This window comes from Rhinatrema bivittatum, chromosome 1, assembly GCF_901001135.1.
Source record: "Rhinatrema bivittatum chromosome 1, aRhiBiv1.1, whole genome shotgun sequence".
Classification (NCBI taxonomy): Eukaryota; Metazoa; Chordata; class Amphibia; order Gymnophiona; family Rhinatrematidae; genus Rhinatrema; species Rhinatrema bivittatum.
Genome location: NC_042615.1, coordinates 10,467,465 through 10,491,559, shown reverse-complemented (window position 1 = coordinate 10,491,559; position 24,095 = coordinate 10,467,465). Strand labels below are relative to the sequence as shown.

The window sequence follows — 24,095 nt, the reverse complement described above, 5'->3', positions numbered from 1 at the left end:
ATTTTCCATTTTATTAACCATTCCCTGCCTAATAATTCCTAACATTCTGTTTGCTTTTTTTGACTGCCACAGCACACTGAGCCGACGATTTTAAAGTATTATCCACTATGATGCCTAGATCTTTTTCCTGGGTGATAGCTCCTAATATGGAACCTAACATCGTGTAACTACAGCAAGGATTATTTTTCCCTATATGCAACATCTTGCACTTGTCCATATTAAATTTCATCTGCCATTTGGATGCCCAATATTCCAGTCTTGCAAGGTCCTCCTGTAATGTATCACAATCCACTTGTGATTTAACTACTCTGAATAATTTTGTATCATCTGCAAATTTGATAACCTCAGTCGTAGTATTCCTTTCCAGATCATTTATATATATATTGAAAAGCACTGGTCCAAGTGCAGATCCCTGAGGCACTCCACTGTTTACCCTTTTCCATTGAGAAAATTGACCATTTAATCCTACTGTCTTGTTTCCTGTCTTTTTACCAGTTTGTTATCCACGAAAGGACATCGCCTCCTATCCCATGACTTTTCAGTTTTCTTAGAAGCCTCTCATGAGGGACTTTGTTGATTCCAGTCAGCGCCGCACTATAAACCTTTATTTTACCCAGGTATTCATCCACTAAAGACTGAATTGTTTAAGTTGATACATCAGCACTGCTGAAATAGACTCGGTAAATTATTTAACTGCTGCTTCAAACAGGCCTTTCACTACCAGGCCTGCCTCCTGCGTCATTTTATCATCTATGAAGGCTACCTTATCTGTCCCTATTCTCTTAGATCTTCCTGCCATCTCCCAGATTATGGGATGATAAAATTGGTCATCCATTCCTGCAGTACTGGTAGTATGATTTGTGAAACTGAGTGCCACTGAGGACAGGTTAAGTGGATTGCTGCTGACTACTAGGGAGCAGGACTCAAGAGCAACCGCTCAGAACAACATTGCCATGCCCCCACATCCACCACCCTTTTATGAAGAAATATATCCTTGCTTTTTTCCTAAATATACCCCATTGGAGTTTCATACCATTAAATCCCATATTATTGTGTTGCCAAAATTAGCATTTCACAGGCTGCTTTATCATCCTGGTCAGGCACACAATAGTATATGCTTGTTAAACTATTTCCCATCTCATATGGAATTTCTATCCGTAGGGATTCCAGTTTGTCTTCTGCTGACTTTTTATTCTACTTGATTCCACCAGCCTTAAAGTATCATCCCATCCCCAAGTAACACTGCCTTGTCGTTTTGATAATCATGTCCCACTGGTTATTCTCATTTCATCTTGTCTCATATTAAGGATATATGTTCTTGGGCCAGTCATATTTAAGACTTCAGGCGTTTGCATATAAACAAACTTTTTTTTAAATCCCTCAGATTCACAAACTTATCAGCATGACAATTTTACATAGATAACCAAAATACATAGACTGATTATATAAAGGTAGGAAAAAGGAAAAAGACTGCAAAAAAGCGATAGGAACATTATGTTAATGTTCCTATCGCTTCTCTGCTCCAAGTTGTACTTATCCCTGTTTTATTGTAACTGTAACTGTTCAGCACCTGTTATTTACTTCGTTTACTATACCTTTCATCACACCCTTATTTATTGTAAACCGGCATGATGTGATACTCACAAATGCCGGTATAGAAAAAAACAAAAATAAATAAAAATAAAAGTAATTAAGTAAAAAGTACAGATTATCAAAAATACAGCCTTATTGTGTGATACCAGTGCAAGTAGTTTTGGAGCATGTCGTCTCTTCATTTAAGTCCACCTGAGCTACCTTAGCTTTTACTGCCTACCTACCTACCAATAAATTCTCACTTCTAGTTTTAATACTCATTGAAGATACCTCAGGCCAAACTACACACACCTAAGTAGCTATCACCTCTTCCCAATAAACTACCGTATTTTTCGCTCCATAAGACGCACCTAGGATTCAGAGGGGAAAAATTTAAAAAAAAAATAAAAAATTTGTGCTAAACCGGCTCTGTACCCGGGAGTCTGTGCGTCTTATGGAGCAAATTAGGGGAGTGCATAACATTTTTTTCTCTCCCCATTTTGTTTTCAGGTCTGGGGAGGGCATTTCGGTCCACTCCCCAGATCAGAAAACTTATCTTTCTCTGGGAACACTCCCCCCCCCCCCCAAAAAAAAACCCATCCCAACCCTTTAAATTAATTAGCCCCCCACACTCCTGACCCCCCCCCCCTCCCCAAGACCTGCCAAAAGTCCCTGGTGGTCCAGCGGGGGTCCAGGAGCGGTCCGGGCGTCTGCTGCCAGTGATCAAAATGGCACCAACGGCCCTTTGCCCTTACTATGTCACTGGGACTGCTCCTGGTCCCCCGCTGGACCACCAGGGACTTTTGGCAGGTCTTGGGGGAGTCAGGAGGGTGGGGGGGTTGTTAGATTTTTCATTTTTTTTTTTATATATATTTGCTCCATAGGACATACATACATTTCCCCACACACACACACACTTTTGGGGGAAAAAAGTGCGTCTTATTGAGCACAAAATACGGTAGTTTAAAAGCTGTGATCTCTACCCTTTATAATTGTTCCTAACAAATCTTAGTCCTGTGGGAATTTTACGCTACCGCAGAATTCCATTCTGCTCAGCTGCGCAGAATCTGGCAAGCCCTGGAGTGCTACGAGCAGAACAGCCTCCGCTCGCAGCGAAGAAGGGGCAGGCCCTGGTGAGTCTGTGTGCGCACAAAACTGCACTGGCAGTAGAAGAGGACCGGAAGGCTCATCTGCATACCATTCCCAGCATCCCCCAGGAGGGGAGTCCAGAGGTCAGTGTGCAAGCGATCCAGGGATTGAATTCTACAGCCCCAGCTTCCAAAGGCCCCGCACCCTTTGCAGTAGAAGAGGGCAGGAAGCACGTGAATCTCAAACCCTTCAATTAACTGAGCGAAGATAAATTTAATGGTGGTTAAAGAGGATTGCTAAGTATAGCTTTGGGAAATCTTTGGACTTATAAAAATTTGGTCAAAGGTGAAATAGAGGGATATATTCTTTAGAGTTTGTGTGTGTGAGGTAATAAGCAAGCCAGAGATAGACACTAGAATAAACTGTCTTTCCCACCCACTCAACCCTTGATTTTTAGGCAAGAGACATTCTCTCATTAAAAATCAACCAGGGTCTTATCTAAATCATACTATTGTACCAGCCCTTATTGAAAGTTTAATCATCCCCTTGTAGGACCTTAGCTGATTAATTAATAAATACTCCTGTAAATGTATTTTTGGTCTCTGGTAAGTCGAACATTGTGGCCAACCTCCTTCAAGATGGCCACCGCCTCCTTGATGGTGTACGCTATATAGGTGCTGCCTTGTATAGTGATGGCAATGCCAAAAGGAAAAAGCCATCTATAGCATAGATTTTCCTCTCTCAAGATTTGGGTGACTTCTTTAAACTCCATTCTCCTTTTCAAGGTGATAGGAGAGAGGTCCGCAAAAATCATAATAGTATGGGTGGCCCGATTCCAAGATTGCTGTTTCTGTGCGATCTGGTATACTTGCTCTTTGACAGAGAACTTGGTGAAACAAACCACTATATCTTGTGGTTTTCCAGCCACCTTGGGGCCTAGAGATCTGTGGGCTTGTTCTAATTCCACCTCCGGAATGGCTGCGTCTGCCTCCAGGTTAGCAGCCTGCTTTAGCAAAAATCCGCAGACTTTAATGGCCTCTTTGCAATCCACATATTCCTCAGTTTCTAGGATGCCCCTAAATCTTAAATTGGTGCGTCTGCTTCTGTTGTCAAGGTCCTCCAATTTGGTTAGTATATTTTCAGCCTCAGATTTATTATAAGAGTGAGGATTGAATGGAGGAAATTTTTTCTGCATGCGCTTCTCATCCACTCTCCGTCCTACTTCACCCATTTCTTCTTAAAGCGTTTCTATATGGTGAAGCAAATCGTTTTTATTTTCTTTCATTTCCTTTCTTAAGTCGCCGAACCACTGGCAAAATTCGGCCCTTGTCTGCATAGTATCAAGTGAAACTGCTCCTCCTCCGAAATCGCCACCCCCTGCGGCCCCATGCTCACTCGAAGTCGCGGCTTCCGTGTCGTCCGCAGGCTCTGTCAGTGCCATTTTCGAGAAGGAGAATGGTCGGAGGTCCTTACCTTTTTTTCTTTTGTACCATGTCTGGTATGTCCTCCTGCTGCACACCGATTGTTGAGGCTGTCCAACCGCAATTTGAGGGATAATTTTGCAAGTGTTGGTCCGGGATTGGCGGGAGCTCTGGTTCAGGCAGCCATTTTGTTCCGCGGCTAGAGCGCCCCCCCCCCCCCACCTCCTGTAAAGCAAAATTGCTTACCTTGTAATAGGTGTTATCCCAGGACAGCAGGATGTAGTCCTCACACATGGGTGACGTCACTGACTGAGCCCTATTGCGGGAAAACTTTGTCAAAGTTTCTAGAAACTTTTGACTGGCACTGAGGCCACTGAGCATGCCATGATATTCTCTGCCACAGGGGTCTCTCTTCAGTCTCGAATGTAGCAATAAGCTTTAGCAAAAATAAAATAAAAGGTATGAGATCCAACTCCGCAGGGTGGCGGGTGGGTTTCGTGAGGACTACATCCTGCTGTCCTGGGATAACACCTATTACAAGGTAAGCAATTTTGCTTTATCCCAGGACAAGCAGGATGCTACTCCTCACACATGGGTGATTAGCAAGCTAGAGGCCGAGTCATTTTGTAGTGAAGTAACACTGAAGTAATTTTGGTGAAAATGAGGCAGCCGAAGATCACAGCAGGTTGGATGTAGAAGGAGTTGGGATTAAACTGGAAACAAGTTCTTAAAGACAGATTGTCCATAGGCTGAATCTTGTTGTCCTTCTTTGCAGCTCATTACTGTCTGAACAAAGGTGTGAAGAGAACTCCATGTTGCTGCTTTACATATGTCAAGAATTGGCACTGAACGATAGAGTGCTGAGGTTGACATTGCTCTTACTGAATGCACCTTTACTCACCCTTGAAGAGGAAGGCCTGCTTTTTCATAGCAAAACTGTATGCAGTCTGCTAACCAGTTAGAGTATGTTTACCCACTGCTTTACCCGGCTTGTTTGAATCATAAGATACAAAGAGTTGGGTGGATTTTCTGTGGGCTGCAGTGTGGTTTAAGTAAAAAGCCAGCGCACGTTTACAGTCTAAGGTGTGTAAGGCTCGTTCTCCTTGATGAGAATGAGGTCTTGGAAAGAATGTGGTTAAACTATGGATTGGTTCAAGTGGAATTCCGTAACTTCGTTGGGAAGGAATTTTGGATGTGTTCGGAGAACCACTCTGTCATGAAGGAATTTTGTGTAAGGTGAATACGTGACAAGTGCTTGTAACTCACTAACCCTTCTAGCTGATATAAATAAATAAATAAAATAGCAATTACAACTTTTTCTATACCGAAGTTCAGATAACAGAGTTACTTATCACTCCGGTTTACATTGCAACAGATATAAATATTAAACAATGACAACAAGTGTCTTACAGAGAACAGGGAGAGACAACTTGGATAACATAACTGGGAACAAGAACATTACAAACTATTAATGCGAAACAAGTCCATGGAGAGGGAGATTAGCTACTGGTGTCTACAGTCTGTGGGAGTTGAGGAGTACTTAGTAAGTTATGGGAATGCTTGACCGAATAGCCATGTCTTGAGTCTTTTTTTGAACGTGCTGTGGCAGTGTATCAACCTTAGTTCCGGAGGAAGAAAATTCCACTGTTTAGGGCCTGCTGTAGATAGAGCTCTTTTACTTAATGATGTTTTCATGGGAGGCGCGTGTAGAGTTCCTCTTTGTGCTAATCTTATTGGTCGTGAAGATGTGTGAAGTTGGAGAGGGATTCTGAGGTCCAGTGGGGTGTTATTGAGAATGGCTTTGTGGGTGATTGATAGAAGTTTGAAGAGGATTCGAAATTTGACTGGAAGCCAGTGGAGCTTTTTTAGAATTGGTGTTATATGGTCTCTTTTGCTGGATTTGGTGCGACATCTTGCTGTCGCGTTCTGTAACAGTTGGAGGGGTTTTAGTGAGTAGACTCGGAGACCGTGTAGAAGTGAGTTACAGTAATCTATTTGAGAAAATGATGGATTGTAACACTGCTCTGAAATCACAGAAATGGAGGAGAGGACGAAGCCTTTTTAGAACTTGAAGTTTGTAGTAGCACTCTTTGATCGTAGTGTTGATGAAACCAGTGAAGCTTATTTGGTTATCCATGACCACCCCAAGGTTTCTGACTTGTGTGGAGAAGACTGGGAGTGGTGTGAGGTGAGAGCTGTTCAATGGAAGGGTGCCATCTTGAGTGATCCTAATTGCTATTAGGAAGATAGTTTTCCATGTGAGAAATTTAACATCACAGGAATTCATGGGTTCAAAAGGAGAACGCATGAGTCTTGTTAAAACCACATTCAGGTCCCATTCTGTGGCTAGTGGCTGAATTGGTGGTTTAAAGGTGAGTTAAACCACTCTTAATCTACTGATGAGAGGTTGCGTGGATATTGATGCATCTCCCAGCTTGTTATGGTAAGCTGAGATTGCACTTAAATGTACCCGTACAGATGAAGTCTAGAGACCAGAGTCTGAAAAATGGTATAAATAATCTAATAGAGAAGGTGTGGGGCAGAAAAAAGGATCAATACTCTTTTGCTTGCACCACAAAGTAAACCTTAAGAATAGTTCTTTTGTGTTGAAAGTTTAAGTGAAGCTAGAAGCACTTGAGATACATTGATTGAAAGATTGAGTGGTTGTAATATCAAGCTTTCAGCATCCATGCTGTCAGGGAGCGGGATTGAAGATTGGGATGGCGCAACCGATCCTGAGTTATGAGATTGGGAGCTACACCCAGGCGAATTGGATCTCTGATTGAGAAGACTAGAAGTGTAAGAAACCATACTTGTCGAGGCCAATACGGGGCTATGAGTATCATGGACCCCTTGTCCTGTTGTAGCTTCACTAGAGTTTTGGTTATGAGCGGTTTTGGAGGATACACGTATAGAAGGCCTGAGTTCCAAGGGCGAGCAAAGGCATCCTTGGCTGGCTGGCTCTTCTGTTTGTGTAGAGAACAAAATCTGTCCACTTTGTGATTGAGGTGTGACGCAAAGAGGTCTATTGTTGGTTGTCCCCAACGTTGAAAGATCCTGGTCGCTATTGAGGGATCCAGGGACCATTCGTGTGGTTGGAATTGACGACTGAGTTGATCCGCCAGTACAATGTGAATGCCTGCCAGATAAGTGGCCCGGAGAAACACCGAGTATGTTAGGGCCCAAGCCCAAGTCTGTGCAGCTTCTTGACAAAGGAGATACGAGCCCATACCTCCCTGCTTGTTGATGTACCACATGGCTACTGTGTTGTCAGTTTCGATCAGAACAGTCTTGTGTGAAAGGCAGTCCTTGAACGCATGAAGCGCATAACATATAGCTCGAAGTTCCAGGAAATTTATTTGAAATGTTGCTTCGAGTTTTGTCCAAGTCCCCTGGGTTTGGAGAGTGTATGTGAGCTCCCCAAACCAAGGTGGATGCATCTGTAGTTAAAGTGATCTGTGGCCTGGTTGCTGAAAGGGTAGGCCCTTGTGCAAGTTGTCCTTGTTCGCCCACCATAGTAGAGATGAACGTAGCTGGTGGGTGACTTGAATTGGAGAATGTAGTGGTTGAATCGCTTGGATCCATTGTGATCTTAAAGTCCACTGGGTTACTCTCATGGCGAGCCGTGCCATAGGAGTGACATGAACTGTGGAGGCCATGTGGCCTAGTAAGGTTAGAAACTGATCAGCTGTTGCTTGTTTCTTTGAACGTAGCGAGTTTGCCAAAAGGGAAAGTGTGGTCACTCGATCCTCTGGTAGAAAAGCCCTTGAGAGTATGGTGTTCAATTCTGCTCCTATGAATTGAAGCAGGTGAGTTGGAGTGAGATGGGACTTTTGATAATTAATGAGAAAGCCCATCGAGTGAAGTAGAGTAATTGTTCGACTAAGAGAAGTGAGCGCTCCTTGTAGAGATTGACTCCTGATGAGCCAGTCGTCTAAATAGGGAAAGACATGGACACTTTCCTTGTGCAAGTGTGCTGCTATTACAGACAGACATTTGATGAATACTCTGGGAGCACAGGCAAGTCTGAATGGTAGTACTCTGTTTTGGAAATGTTGATGACCCACCATGAAGCGCAGATACTTGCGATGAGGAGGGAATATTGGAATGTGAGCGTAAGCGTCTTGAAGATCCAGAGAACAAAGCCAGTCTCCTGTTTGAAGACATGGAAGCATGGTGCCTAGAGAAACCATCCTGAACTTCTTTCTTCAGAAATTTGTTGAGATTTCTGAGGTCTAGGATGGGATGTAGGCCTCCGGTTTTCTTTAGAATGAGAAAATACTGGGAATAGAATCCTCTGCCCTGCTGAGTCTGAGGCACTGGTTCCATAGCCCTGGCTTTCAGAAGGGTGGATAATTCTACTTGCAATTGGAGCATGTGATTTTCGCTGAGAGAGAAAGGTCTCAGAAGAAAATCTGTTGGAATTGAGAGGAAACTGAGTTGGTAACCTTGAGATATTATTGCAAGTACCCATTGGTCTGTTATTGAAATCCAATTGTTGTAAAACCAGGATAGTCTATCTCCTACCGGAAGTTCTGGCTGAGGATTGGAGAGGAAGCTGTGTTCTCTGGAATTGGCCTCAAAAACCAGCAGGCCCTGCCTGTGGCGTCTGTTGAGGCCTAGTTACCCTAGGTTGTCTGGGCTGAGGTCTTTGCTGTGTTCTAGAAGACCTGGTCCTAGATGTAGGAGGATAGTACAGTCTGTCTATAAAAAGGTCTTCTGGTCTCTTTTCGTTGGGGCCTACGGACAGAGTGCGTAGGTGGATCCTGTGGGATCGAGGAAAGCTGTCTCAGGGTTTCAGTATTTTTTTTCCAATTCTTTATTTATTGCTTTTAAAATCAAACAAATAATATAGCCAATTACCATATCATAGCTTCTGATTGATATTTTATACAAAAAGGAAAAACAATCCCATATCAGTATCTGTTTTCTCAATCAGTCACTTATATTAGGCAAATATAAAGTAAAATCTTTATATTTCTTTGAGCGTTAATTTTAAGGTTAAACTTACAAGGCAAACATTATCTAGGACCCTTACTTTAATATTTACTACCGGATTTATACCTCTAAAAGGGTTTTGAGATCTTCAGAGTTTGTAAATATATAATTTTTCCCTTCCAATTTTACGATACATCTACATGGGTATTTAAGCATAAAATAACCCCCTTTGTCAATTACCCCTTTTTTAAGTGATAAAAATTTCTCTCTCCTTAACTGGGGTTTTTTTTTAGCAAGATCTGGAAATATCCACATTTTATCCTCATAGTATATTTCAGAACGGATGCAAAAGAATGATCTCATCACATTATCGTTATCTGTAATAAATGCAAATTGGACCAACAAGGTCCCATGTATTTTGACCACTAATTCATCTTGAGACTTCTGCAAAAGGTCAGATAACTCCAGTGAATCATCTTGAGATTCTTTTTGAACCAATTGTTCTTTTTCACCTTCTCTCACCTCTTTACCTCCCCTATTTCCTGATCCTAAATAAAAAGCCTTAACAATAACAGGTAACAATCATCTGAAATCTTCAAAACCTGTTTTAAATAATTTCTAAATAACTCAGTTGGTTCTAGCTTTTTGATAAAGGGGAAATTATTAACCCTTAAATTCAAGGATCTAATCGAATTTTATTAAATTCCTGTTCAGTATTTGATAAGATTGTATTTTTTCTATTTGTGAGACCCGGTTATCTATTTTTACTATTTCTTTCCTCTGTTCTTCCACTTTTGCAGAGTTCTGAACAAATGAATTTGTGGTTTTCATTACCTCTTTTGTCAATTTATTAATTGATAAGTCTAATTTAACCAGGTAATTCCACACATTCTCCAACGTTATATTGGCAGGTTTTTCTGGTATCTTATCTGTTTTAATTCTTATATCCTCATTATCTTGTTCCCTATTATCAAGGTTATTTAACATCGGGGTACTAGTTCCTCTAAAAGAAACATCTACATTCTCAATTATGCTCAGATGTAAAAGTTTTTGTTCTCTCAGATGTATTCGTATCAAGTTCTTTTTGATTCTCATCAAATAATAAATCTGGAGCTCTCGATGCCCCTTCGAGCTCAAATTCTGGTTTCACAGGGGATATTCCCCCTTCACTACCAGGTGGTGGTGGTGTTACCGGTGCCCCTGGACTTAAAGATGTCTCCTCGATCAAAGGAAGGGGATTCCACTCAATAACCTCTTCCACAGCGATCTGTCCTATAGGGGTATAACTTGGAGAGTCCAACCACTCACATTCCTTTGACCTAATTCCACAGCACTCACTCCAACTGAAGGCCTGAGTTTAGCCTTCCTTTTGGTGTGGGGCATCTTGTCAGGATAATTCAAGCAGGTAATAACCATCAGTATGTTCTTTTAATTGAGCAACTGCATCCTGGACTTTGGATCCAAAGAGGTTATCTCCTAGGCATGGCAGACCTACTAATTTATCCTGGACTTCAGGCCTGAGGTTTTAAGCCATGCCCAACGCCTGGCACTGATCCCAGATGCAGCCACTCTGGAAGTGGTCTCAAACCTGTCATAGGCTGCGCGTACTTCATGTTTGCCTGCCTCCAGCCCTTTGTGGATGATGGCTTGGGGTGCTTCTTGATATTGTGATGGAAGAGATGGAATGAATTCTTGCATTTGCTTCAACAAATCTCTTTGATATTGGGTCATGTAAAGTTGATATGAAGATATTCTCGAATTTAACATGGCCCCTTGGTAGACCTTCCGTCCCAGGGAATCTACAAATCTATGATCTTTTCCTGGGGGATTTGAGGAATGTGGCCTAATTCTTTAGGATTTTTTCTGTGCAAACTCTACCACTGACTGGTGAGGGAGCTGCGATTTTTCGTAGCCAGGAGCAGACTGCACCAAATATGTACTGTCCATTCGTTTGTTGACAGCTGGCACTGAGCAGGGATGTTCCCAAATACGATGATGCAAATCTAGGAGAACATCGTGCACTGGTATAGCTACCACTTGCTTTGGAGGGTCTACAAATTGAAGTACCTCCAATGATTGCTGTCTGGTGTCTTGCTCTGTGACTAAAGTGAATGGTATGGTGACAGCCATTTCCTGGACAAAGGTTGTGAATGAGAAATCTTCTGGAGGAGATTTTTTCCTTGGATCTGGTGGAGATGGGTCGGACAAACTCGTCAGATGAGGTATCTGATTGTGCATCGCTCCAAGTGTCATATGGATCTTGGACTTGCGGAGAAATTGTGGAAGTCTTAGGTGGTGGAGGAATTCCTGAAGGTCCTGGTAATGGAGCCTCAATAGGTGACTCCTCAGTATGCTCTTCTTGTGGATTAGAGGGAAGATATTCGAGCAGATCATGATATTTTTCATTAAGAACAGATATAGTGCTAACTCTGGGCGTCCTGGATCCCCAGGAAGGAGTGGCACCGATGGTGACGGCGTTGGAGACGAAGATGGGGTTGTTGTCTTCGGTGGTTGCTTCGAAGTTACCGTAGTTGTTATCGATTTAGGCCCCGGCATTGATGCAATTACTGACATCAGCATCTGTGCCGGCATCGGTATGGTGACCGGTTTTGGTTGGATCACCAACATTGGCAAAGATACCAGCATCTGTGACATCACCGGCATCGGTACAGTCGCTGGAATAGGTGTCTGTTCCTTCAAGGCCTGGATCACCGCTTGTCTTATAAACAGACAATTCCTGTGATAAAGCTGGGGTAGATTGAGCAGCTGTATGCGGTGGCGGTGTAGGTGTTAATAATACCTCCACAGATCCCTGTGTAGGTTCGATCGATAATGTAGGCCCCCGACGCTGGCAGCTCAGTTTCCTGATGCTTTTGCCGTTTAGCAGTCGGTTCCCCCGGGGAGAGGATTAATGCTGAAGTCTGTGCGTGTCAATGTCTGTGCCTATGCTCGACTACCAATCTTATCAATGCCGAAGTCGATGGCGATGCTTGATCTCCCGATCCTTCCAGTTGACGTTTTTTCAGCAAAACGTTTTTGGAAACTCCTGCTGGGGACGATTTTGATGTTGAAGGAGAAGGAAGAAGCTGAAGGTGAAAGATGTTCCATTTTCTCCTGTCTAAGTTTTCTTCCTTTGGGAGTCATCTCTGCACATTGAGGGCAGGATGAGATATCGTGTTTATCTCCTAGAGAATACACTCAAGGTGTGGGTTTGTTATTGACATTGTCCGATTACATATCGGACATTTTTTAAATCCTGAAGCCATCTTTTCACCAACAGCCGTCGATGAAAAGAGGGAAAAATACTGAGAGAAAGTTTTTACTTGAAGTAAAAACAAGACTAAGATTTCTCACCGTCCAGTGGAAATGAGAGAGATCCCTTATGGGAGAAAATCTTTTAAAAAATAAATGACTTTCTAGTCAGTAAGTCTGTGAGAAAAACTCACAGGGCTCCTTACTCCGTGATGCTTACAGCAGCACGGAAAAACGAAGACCGAAGAGAGACCCCTGTGGCAGAGAATATCATGACATGCTGGGCATGCTCAGTGGCCTCACAGTGCCAGTCAAAAGTTTCTGGAAACTTTGACAGAAGGTTTTCCCGCAATAGAGCTCAGTCAATGACTTCACCCATGTGTGAGGACTAGCATCCTGCTTGTCCTGGGATAGATTTAAAGTACTCTAATTCCAACTCCCTTAGTATCCTAATCTAGGAACTCAATAAAACTAAGATGAAGGCAGCAATTCAGCAGCAAGAGGGGGGCGAGTGTCACATGTATGATTTTTTACCCACTGGTGAGAGATTGTATGTGTGCACTCGGTGCAAAGAGCTCCTGGCTCTCAGGGAATGAGTCTGATCTCTGGAAGCTAGAGTAGCAGACTTGGAGGAGCTGAGGCAGATAGAGAGGTACACTGATGAGACCTTCAGTGACATAGTAGCCAAGTCCCAAATCCAGTCTGGCAGTCCCAGTGCTCCCTTGGATCAGAAAGGTCTCCCAGTAGGAGAACATCATCCTGGTATAGCAGGAAGTGATCCTGTAGCAAGGACCTGCTCTCCAGGTGATGTATTGTCCTCTCAGACGGAGGACAAGCCTCCCAGGGCTACTGCCCAGGAGGGAAGGGTTAGGTCGGCCACCTTAGCTGGTGATTCAATTGTTAGAAATTTAGATAGCAGGGTGGCTGATGAACGTGAAGACCGCCTGGTGCGAAAGTGGCAGACCTCACGCGTCACCTAGATAGGATTATAGACAGTGCTGGGGAGGAGCCAGCTGTCGTGGTACACGTGGGCACCAACGACATAGGAAAATGTGGGAGAGAGGTTCTGGAAGCCAAATTTAGGATTTTAGGTAGAAAGCTGAAATCCAGAACCTCCAGGGTAGCATTCTCTGAAATGCTTCCTATTCCACGTGCAGGTCCCCAGAGGCAGGCAGAGCTCCAGAGTTTCAATGTGTGGATGAGACGATGGTGCAGGGAAGAGGGATTCAGTTTTGTAAGGCAGTGGTTCTCAACCAGTGTGTCGCCACACTTCCCGGTCCCCTGCTGACCCAGCTGCTCCCCGGTCCTCCTAAGCCCAGGCTTAAAATGCTGTCAGCCCGGGCGGAACGCAGCAGAACAGCTGGAGTCAGTGGCACCAGCATGGTCTCTTGTTCCCGCCCCCCGGAAGAAGAAGTGTTGAGCAGCGGGTGCGTGCGCGGGAAGAAGAGACCATGCTAGTGTGGTCAGCGTCGGCCCGAAGAACAGAAGAGGTGCAGCCAGAGGAATGAGCAGTGCGGCTCAGAGAAAAATGAAGAATGTCAACCCCCGCACCAGATGGGACTCCTTTCTCCGTGCAAGGGCTGAAAATGAAGGAGGTCAGGGTTCGGAGGAGGCTGCTGCTGCTAGTTCCGGGGAGGGAGGGAGAGAGTGCGAATGAGCAAGCATGTGTGTTTGAGATCCTATGTGTGTATGTGTGTGAGTGAGATAGCATGTATGTGAATGATTGAGAGCCTCTATATGTGATTGAGAGCCTGCCTGTGAGAGAGAGAGCATGAATGTAAGTTTACGATTGGGAACCTGTATGTGTAAATTTGTGATTGAAACCCTGTTTGAGAGAGTGTATGTGTGTATGATTGAGATCTTGTGTGTGAGAGAGATAATGTGTATGTATGATTAAGAGCCTGTGTGTATAAGTAAGAGAGAGGGCATGTGTGTCTGTGTGTGATTGAGAGCTGGTTTAGGTAAGGGAGCATCTGAGTATGTGATTGAGAGCCTGGGTGTAAATGAGAGAAAGAGGGCATGTGTGTCTATATGTGACAGAGCTGGTTTAGGTGAAAGAGCATGTCTGTATGTGAATGAGTGTGTGTGTGAGAGAAACAGACAGCATGTATGTGTGTGACTGAAAGCCTGTGTGTGTAAGTGTGAACAGATAGCATGTGTGTAAATGTGTAATTAAGAGCCTATATAAGTGAGAGAAAAAGCATGTGTATATGTGAGTAACTGACAGCATGTGTTTATAGGTGTGTAATTGAGAGCCAGTGTGAGTGCTCATATGTGACAGAGAGAGAGGAGAAAGTTCCAAGCAAACCACCCCTCCTCCTGTTAATTCAAAACAATCTCAGGAGACCTGGATATCAAACATTCCCAGGTATGCAGAGCAAAAAAACTTTTGTATCCTTATTTTTCATTACTTGGTCTTTGTGTCTGCTATTTTGAAATATTTTATTGGTATCTAGAAATTTTTTATATGAGTTTTTAATTATTGGATATTCCACTCATCAGCTGTTTCGAAATAATCTGTTCTTTTTGTTAGTATGGTTTTACTGCTACTGATTTTATATTTCTTGATTTGTTTTATAAGGATGGGTGATGTTTCTTTTTTCCTTTATTACACTGCATACAGAGATTCTGGCTTATTGCAGTTTCCAATTCAGTTTTTTCTGCATGCTTCTAGTTATGCGGTTTGGTCTCTTTATTCGTTGTTAGGTGAGGGTCAGCACATGTGATTTAGGTGAGGTTTTCTGCTGGCGTGTAGTTTCTGTGTAGTGCTCTATAGCAGCCTGACTTGGTCCGATTTCCTAATAGGAGATGTATTGGTGTCTTAAGGCCTGGTGTAATATTTACAGTGTTGCCTTTTCTTAGGTAAGTGTTGGAAATTGGTGCTGTTTTGGTGTGGGATGTTTACTATTTATGCAATTTCTGTTCAGACATAATATGTATCTTTTCCTTGTGTCATTTTAAACAATAAAAATTACCGAACCTTTACTTTTTATTTCCGCCGTGAATTGAAATGAGCAGTGTGTCACACATGTGAGCGTGGCCTGTCAGGTGTGTCACAATGGGAAAAAGGTTGAGAACCACTGTTGTAAGGAACTGGGGAAACTTTTGGGGTAGGGGGAGACTTTTCTGAAAAAATGGGCTCCACCTTAACCAGAGTAGAACCAAGCTGCTGGCACTAACTTTCAAAAAGGAGATAGAGCAGCTTTTAAACTAGATCAAGGGGGAAAGCCAACAGTCACTCAGCAGTGCATGGTTTGGAGAAATTTATTCTTGAAAGATACTAATGAAACAGGAGAGATAGGGCATCCCAACAGAAAGGTTCCATTAAAAGCAAATATAGTCCATGTGCCTATATGTAAAAAATCACCAAAGCTAATGATTTCCGAATTATCCCTAACAACTGAAAAGCAGGTTGTTAATACAAACAAAAAACACACTTTGAAATGTCTGTATGCCAACGCCAGAAGTCTAAGAAGTAAGATGGGAGAGTTAGTGTATAGCAGTAAATGATGAGATTGACATAATTGGCATCAGAGACTTGGTGGAAGGAAGATAACCAATGGGACAGTGCTATATCAGGGTACAAATTATATCACAATGATAGGAGAAGCAACTTGGTGGGGGTGTGGCACTTTATGTCTGGGAGGGTATAGCGTCCAACAGAATAAAGATTATACAAGAGAGTAAAGGCTCAGTAGAATCTATATGGGTAGAAATCCCATGTGTGTTGGGTAAGAGTATAGTGATAGGAGTATACTACTGTCCACCTGGACAAAATGTGGAGACAGATGATGAAATGCTAAGAGAAATCAGGGAAGCAAACCAATTTGGCAGTGCAATAATGGGAGATTTCAATCACCCCAATACTGACTGGGTAAATGTAACATCAGGACTTGCTAGAGAGACAAAGTTCCTGGATGTAATAAATGACTGCTTCATGGAGCAACTAGTTCAGGAACCAACAAGAGAGGGAGGTATTACAGATTTACCGTATTTTTCGCTCCATAAGACGCACTTTTTTCCCCCCAAAAGTGGGGGGAAAATGTATGTGCGTCTTATGGAGCGAATATAAAAAAACAAACAAACAAAAATCTAACAACCCCCCCCCTCCTGACTCCCCCAAGACCTGCCGACTTAATTTACTGCAACCCCCCACCCTCCTGACCCCCCCCAAGACCTGCCAAACGTCCCTGGTGGTCCAGCGGGGGTCCAGGAGCGGTCCGGGAACGATCTCCTGGGCTTCGGCTGTCGGCTGCCAGTAAACAAAATGGCGCCGACGGCCCTTTGCCCTCACTATGTCACTGAGACCGACCAATAGCAGCGGTCGGTCCCAGTGACATAGTGAGGGCAAAGGGCCGTCGGCGCCATTTTGATTACTGGCAGCCGACGGCCCACACCCAGGAGATCGTTCCCGGACCGCTCCTGGACCCCCGCTGGACCACCAGGGATGTTTGGCAGGTCTTGGGGGGGTCAGGAGGGTGGGGGGTTGCAGTAAATTAAGTCGGCAGGTCTTGGGGGGGGTCAGGAGGGTGGGGGTTGTTAATTTAAAGGGTTGGGATGGGGTTTTTTTGGGGGGGGAGGGGTTCCCAGAGAAAGAAACGTTTTCTGATCTGGGGAGTGGACCGAAATGGCCCTCCCCAGACCCGAAAACAAAATGGGGAGAAAAAAAAAAAGCTATGCACTCCCCTAATTTGCTCCATAAGACGCCCAGACGCAGAGCCGGTTTAGCACAATTTTTTTTTTTTTTAATTTTCCCCCTCTGAAGCCTAGGTGCGTCTTATGGTCAGGTGCGTCTTATGGAGCGAAAAATATGGTCATTCTTAGTGGAACGCAGGATTTGGTGAGAGAGGTATGGTGGTGGGGCCACTTAGCAATAGTGATCATAACATGATCAAATTTAAACTAATAACTGGAAATGGGGACAATAAGTAAATCTACAGCTCTAACACTAAACTTTCAAAAGGGAAACTTTGATAAAGAGGAAAATAGTAAAAAAAAACAAAACCTGAAAGGTGCAGTTGCAAAGGTTAAAAAAAAAAATGTTCAACAGGCATGGACACTGCTTAAAAATACAATCCTAGAGGCGCAGTCCAGATTTATGTATGTAATTCATGTAACTTTGCTACATGAATTTCAGTATATAAAAATGTTAAATAAATATAAATGATCTGGAAAGAAATACAATGAGGGAGGTTATCAAATTTGTGGGCGATACAAAATTATTCAGAGTAGTTAAATCAAAAGTGGATTGTGATACATTACAGGAGGATCTTGCAAGACTGGAAGATTGGGCATCCAAATGGCAGATTAAATTTAATGTGGACAAGTGCCAGGTGTTACATATAGGGAAAAATAACCCTTGTTGTAGTTCCATATTAGGAGCTACCACCCAGGAAAAAGATCTAGGCATCATCGTGGATAATACTTTAAAATCGTCGGCTCAGTGTGCTGCAGCAGTCAAAAAAGCAATGTTAGGAATTATTAGGAAGGGAATGGTAAATAGAACGGAAAATGTCATAATGCCTCTATATTGCTCCATGGTGAGACCGCACCTTGAATACCGTGTACAATTCTAGTCGCCGCATCTCAAAAAAGATATAGTTGTGATGGAGAAGGTACAGAGAAAGGCAACCAAAATGATAAAGGGGATGAACAGCTCCCCTATGAGGAAAGACTGTAGAGGTTAGGGCTGTTCAGCTTGGAGAAGAGACGGCTGAGGGGGGATATGATAGAGGTGTTTAAAATCATGAGAGGTCTAGAACGAGTAGATGTGAATCGGTTATTTACTCTTTCGGATAATAGAAGGACTAGGGGGCATTCCATGAAGTTAGCAAGTAACACATTTAAGAGTAATCAGAGAAAATTCTTTCACGCCGCGCACAATAAAGCTCTGGAATTTGTTACCAGAGGATGTGGTTAGTGCAGTTAGTGTAGCTGGGTTCAAAAAAGGTTTGGATAAGTTCTTGGAGGAGAAGTCCATTAATGGCTATTAATCAAGTTTACTTAGGGAATAGCCACTGCTATTAATTGCATCAGTAGCATGGGATCTTCTTCGTGGTTGGGTAATTGCCAGGTTCTTGTGGCCTGGTTTGGCATCTGTTGGAAACAGGATGCTGGGCTTGATGGACCCTTGGTCTGACCCAGCATGGCAAGTTCTTATGTTCTTAGGCTGGGGGATGGAAAAAAAAAAAGACTGTGAGAGTGTTTGTTTGTAAGGGAGGGGATGGGTGCACGGCCTCCACTGTAAAACCTCTTCAGCTACTCCAAAACGCAACGGCGAGAATCTTGACAAACACCAATCGAAGAGCGCATATCTCTCCCATTCTAAAGGATCTACATTGGCTCCCTGTACAATTCAGGATTCTTCATAAATCTCTTACATTAATCCACAAATACATTCACCATCAGACCCCCCTCGATCTACGATACCCCCTCAAACTACACTCAACAGCTAGACCTTTAAGGGACGCCTACAAGGGATCCTTACATGTGCCTTCTATCAAAGCTATACAACACTCAAATATCAGAGACCGATCATTCTCCATCACAGGTCCCTCTATCTGGATGGAACACCATGCCTCCGAACCTCAGGCAGGAATCATGTCTACTAACTTTTAAAAAGAAATTAAAGACATGGCTGTTCTGCCGAGCCTTCTCCGACACCAGCCCAACAGCCTGACTTACAACATTTCTAGCAACTATACACTTTACAAATTCTAAACCGTGTATATAAATTTTTAAGAGAATGTTTACAAATTTATCATGAGGTATTCTATCTGCACCTTCGCATACCCCAATGTATATCTTAATCTCTCGTCCCCCTCTTATTTTTCCTCCTCCAAGTTATACATCCTTGTTATAATGTAACTTTACTCTCCTTCAAATTGTATTTACTGTTTGGTTGGTTATAGTTCCTAATTGTTTGATGTAAACCGAGTTGATTTGATTTGTATCAAGAAATTCGGTATAGAAAAGCCTTTAATAAATAATAAATAAATAAATGGGTGCACGTGCCAGACAGGGAGGTAGGGAGCCTGCATGAGGAGATGGGTGTGCAAGAGAGAGGAGAAGCCTTAGAGGAGATGTGTATGTGCTCTAGAGAAAGGGAGCGTGTGTGTGTGTGGACACAGGGAGTCTCTGTGAGGGGGGTCAAACTCCCAGTAGAAATAGAGTGAAAGGGATTAAGCCTAGAGGGGAAGGGAAGGAGTAGAGGGCCTAAGTGAAAGGAGACTTGCAAGGGGAGAAGGGAGAGAGGGTGAAAGAGACACTCTTACAGTGAACGTCTAAGAACATTTTGCTCAAAATATTTCAAGCTCTGCATCTTTTCTGTATTACATTTTAAGTTACCTAAATAATGTCATGTATATTGTGTGTTATTTTGACCAATATGAGGTATGCAGATTTTTGCAGAACTTCACATTTTTCTTGCACAGAATCCCCCCCCTCCCGGAGTAATATCTAAAGCCCTGTTGTGTCTCAGCCATGCATCAAGGTCTACAAGTAGCCAACTGCCAGCCTACCTCTGGGGACTTCCCCCATATGTGCCACAGGCTAGCCCTTCCGAAAGTGGGGGGCAGCCATGAGAGCTGAGGAGGTGAGGTGAGGGAGGGAGGCTGGCGAACACTGGGCTACTCCTCCGCTCTAGGGAGAGACGAATATCACCCTGGGGGGGTGCGCACGAGATGTGAGAATAGTGTAGGCCAGGGCAAAGCAACAAGGATGATATAACAGAACCCGCTTTCCATCTCCTCCCCTCAGTGCCGGCAATGCTGGCGGGCCCCATAGCCTACCCCGGACTCCTGGGAGAGCACGCCCTCGCCTTAAAAGCTGCACAGGGCGAGGGTAGCGGGGGGCGCCCCCGCCCCGTGACACGGAGGAGCCGCGCTCAAACGCCGGCCAGCACACGAGAACCCACCGGGACCTGAGGGAGAGCGCCCGCCAGAGGGGGGAGAGGCCTACCAAAGTTTCGCAGCGTCCTCCGCTTCCTGTCCCGCTCACACGCACGTGCGCCCCTCAACGCGACCGTTACCTTTTTTTTTTTTTTTTTTTCCCCTCTCTCTCTCTCTCTCTCTTCCTTCCTCTCGCCTTTCAAAAGGCCTCGTGCTTTTCCTTATGTGACGTCACTCCCACGCGAGCCCGCATGGGATACGAGAAGATAGGAGGAGGCGTGGCCCCTCCCTCGCGGTGCGGATGCGCGCGCTGAGTGCAGGCGCGCCCGAAAAAAAAAAAACAAACAACCCAAAGAGGCGGGGAAAGCTCCGCGGGACACCGCCTCCTCCTCCTCCTCCTCGAACAAGCAGAGGCGGCAAGGGAGTGCGCCAGACCCAAGTAGTCTTTTTTTATCGCATTAAGCCCTCTTTTACTCTCCTTTCGATGCCAGATTAAAAATTCAAACTGGAGGTCGGTTTCAACCTTTAAATTAACGGTGCTGTAATGTCTCTTTTTTTTTTTGCAGAGGAAGCAGGGCCTTTGTTGAAGGCATGGCTGGCAATCGTGCGTGAAAGTGTAACCGTCTCTTTTTAGTCAGTAAGGAGGTCCAGACAACTGATCCGTAAAGATAGACTTTTATTGCCAGCAAGATGCAGCTAAGACAAAGGCTCAGTACAACTGCATGCCCCTCCCATTCAGGAGCAGACTCTTATGCACTTTACAGTTCTTATCTTTTACACATGCGTTCTAAGCATTGCTGAGCAAGCATATTCCGGCTGAAGGGGCTACTGACCCCCTCCCTAGACACCCTGGAACTTTCGTGAAACTTCTCCCATGTTCTGCAGGAGAGGCTGCTGGGACTTGCAGTTCTGGAAAGGAATTCGCGGGTCTGCAGTAGTACAGCCCATCACATAATACATCCATTGTTCTAATCTAGGTTACAGCAGTGAAAGCTTATCAGAGAATAAGAACAGCGAAGCCAAAAAAATGAAAATGTGCAATGTGCTGACAGAGAGTTTCTCAATGTCCTAATTACAGCTGTATTGCAGACTGTAAGTAAACCCGTCATGAAGCAGGGAATTCTGGTACATGAAGTCCTTTGTCAGGTTGAAGCGTTCAGACCCCTTCATTCCCCCCTTTGATACTTATCATTCTTTATGAAAAGTATCACACCATCACAACGCAACTGTGGAGCTGAAAGAAACAGAAACAAGGAAAATTAGCAATTTGAGTTCTCAGGGGGCCCTAATTTCCCAAACAGTCCGATGGTTTCTTCACGGGTTTGAGACGGATGGGCCCTAATGGCTCCACCCCCCTTTGTAGCCCGAACTTGTCATGTATGGGAAGATGGCCCAGGATAAAACATGAGGATGGTTAAACAGGTTCTATAGGCTCAGAGGAATACATGTACAGTGACAGAAGCTGCGTGGCTGTTTTGCGTTCAGCAATGTCCTTCATCACCTGACGAAGGCGGTTTGAGCAAGAAAGGAATAATTCAGGGTCCTAAAAAACAAAACAGAATTAAACTGGCTGGGATAACAAACAAGCTCTTAAATCCACCGATCATGGAACACCAACCACGGAATCCATTGGTCCAGTCCCAAGCACTATTCCATTGCTGGACAGGGACGTGTGCCATCTTGACCATGCAATCAGTGATGTCTTGGATAACCTTGTTTTGGTCATCTACCTGTAAACAACAATTGGAGAGGTTAAATGTTCCACAAACCCTCCTTCCTGGGCCAGAGGGTAATCTAAAACCAATCTATTCTGGTACACTGCAGTCATAATTTTGGTATTTTGTTTTGCCCAGAGTTTAAGAGCGAAAGCAGTCGTTGGTGATGAGCTCCAGGACTGCCTGAAGCCTGATGATTCGATGCAATTAATACTGCTTGGAAGGGTTCCCGAGTTGCCCCTTTTTGCTGCTTCATCTGCTCTCTGATTTCCTTGACAATAGGGTTTGATTTCCTGGTGTGTGCTTTGCAATGCATTACAGCCACCTTGCGAGGTAGCCAAACTGCGTCTAGTAATTCACGTACTTCTGATGCATTGTTCAATTGTTTTCCCTCTATAATGCTCCATGCACTTGAATTGTAAGGAAGGCATATTTAGAGTCTGTATAGATATTTACAGTTTGTCCTTCTGCCAACTGCAGAGCTCGAGTAAGGGCAATTAGTTCAGCTTTTTGTGCAGACGTTCCTGGGGGAAGAGGTTGAGCCTCAATGATTTCATCTTCGGATACAACAGCATATCCAGCAGAACGTATCTCATGAATGATTTGGCTGCTCCCATCAGTGAATAAAGTCCAAGCTCCTTGCCAGGGTTGATCCCTCAGGTCTGGTCTACTGGAATGTATTGTAGTCATGACTTCTTCACAGTCATGGGCAACTGGTTCAGGTGCCGGCATAAGAGTGGCCGGGTTCAAGTTTTTGCTGTCCTGTATTTGAATTTCAGGTGTTTCACACAGTAAGGCTTAATACTTGACGAGACGTGAATTAGTCATCCATTTTGGTCCATGAGTCTCTAGTAATCCGTGAATGGTGTGGGGAGTCGTTACGTTCAAGGTTTGTCCAAAAGTTAATTTGACTGCTTCTGGAATTAGTAAGCATGCAGCCGCAATGCTTCGAAGACAACCTGGCCATCCTTTTGCAACATTGTCCATTCCTTTTGACAGATATGCAACAGGTCGTTCCCATGAGCCTAAGGTTTGAGTCAATACCCCTATGGCCATGCCTTTTTTCTCGTCAACGAATAGATGGAATGGTTTCATCACATCTGGCAATCCTAAGGCAGGTGGTTCAATTAAGGCTTCTTTTAGTTGACGTAAGCTTGCCAGTTCGTTTCCTTCCCATTGGAAGGGTTGAGATTCTGCCTCTTTACCCCGCAGCTTGTCGTACAGGGGTTGGGCAATAACTACATAGTTAGCAATCCACAGCCTACAGTATCCTGCAGCTCCAAGGAACGCTTGGAGCTCTTTCTTGCAAGTGGGTACAGGTTGATCTCTTATAGAACTGGTGCGAGAAACTCCCAGACAACGGGTTCCTCCACGTATTTGGAAGCCTAAATACTCTACTTCCAATTCACAGATTTGCGCTTTCTTTTTACTTGCACGATACCCTTTTGAGTACAACGTCTTTAGCAGCTGAAGAGTGGATACCGCACATTCGAGGTACGTCTCTCGAAACAACAGAAGGTCATCCACGTATTGTATGACTGGCCCATACTTTACTTGATACATCTTTAAGTCTTTTGCCAGTTGCTCACCGAACAGCGTAGGTGAGTGCCTAAACCCTTGAGGCAAACGAGTCCATGTGTACTGCTGCTTTATTCCAGTAGGTGCATTTTCCCATGTGAAAGCAAAAATCTTCTGACATTCCTCCGCCACCGGGACGGAGAAGAAGGCATCTTTGAGATCAATGACACTGTACCACTTTGATGCAGGAGAGACTTGAGCCAAGATTGAATATGAATTTGGCACGAGGGCTACTAGATCTTCTACTTGACTATTCACTTTCCGTAGGTCTTGTACTGGTCGATAATCATCAGATCCAGGTTTCTTTACGGGCAACAAAGGGGTGTTCCAAGCAGATCGGATTCGTCGGAGAATGCCCAAGTCGTACAGTCTCTGCAGATGTATCTGGATTCCTTGCCTGGCCATATATGGAATGGGGTATTGAGGTTGATTAATCACCTGTGCATTCTGTTTCATCTCTATCCATATGGGGGTAGCGTCGATAGCTATTCCTCCCGGGTTCTGTTCAAACCATACTTGGGGTACACTATCCATCAGTTGTCTTCGTTTTTGTTGAGGGGGGTGTTGTTTTCATATCGATGTTCGATGGTTCGTTCGACTATGGGAAGATGTAGTCTCCATTCTTCTTGGAGGGGACAGAT

The 24,095-nt window shown here is 44.1% G+C and overlaps 1 protein-coding gene across 8 annotated transcripts in view; it reads right to left on the bottom strand.

The window, feature by feature from the left end:
• Window positions 1–20,321, bottom strand: part of ADAD1 (adenosine deaminase domain containing 1) — a 551,435-nt gene extending 531,114 nt beyond the window's left edge. For all 8 annotated transcript variants that reach the window (XM_029586923.1, XM_029586984.1, XM_029586949.1 and 5 more), the window contains exon 1: window positions 20,232–20,321. The gene's annotated coding sequence lies outside the window, so the exon portion shown is untranslated. The remainder of the gene's footprint in view (window positions 1–20,231) is intronic.
• Between the last annotated feature and the right edge of the window lie 3,774 nt (window positions 20,322–24,095).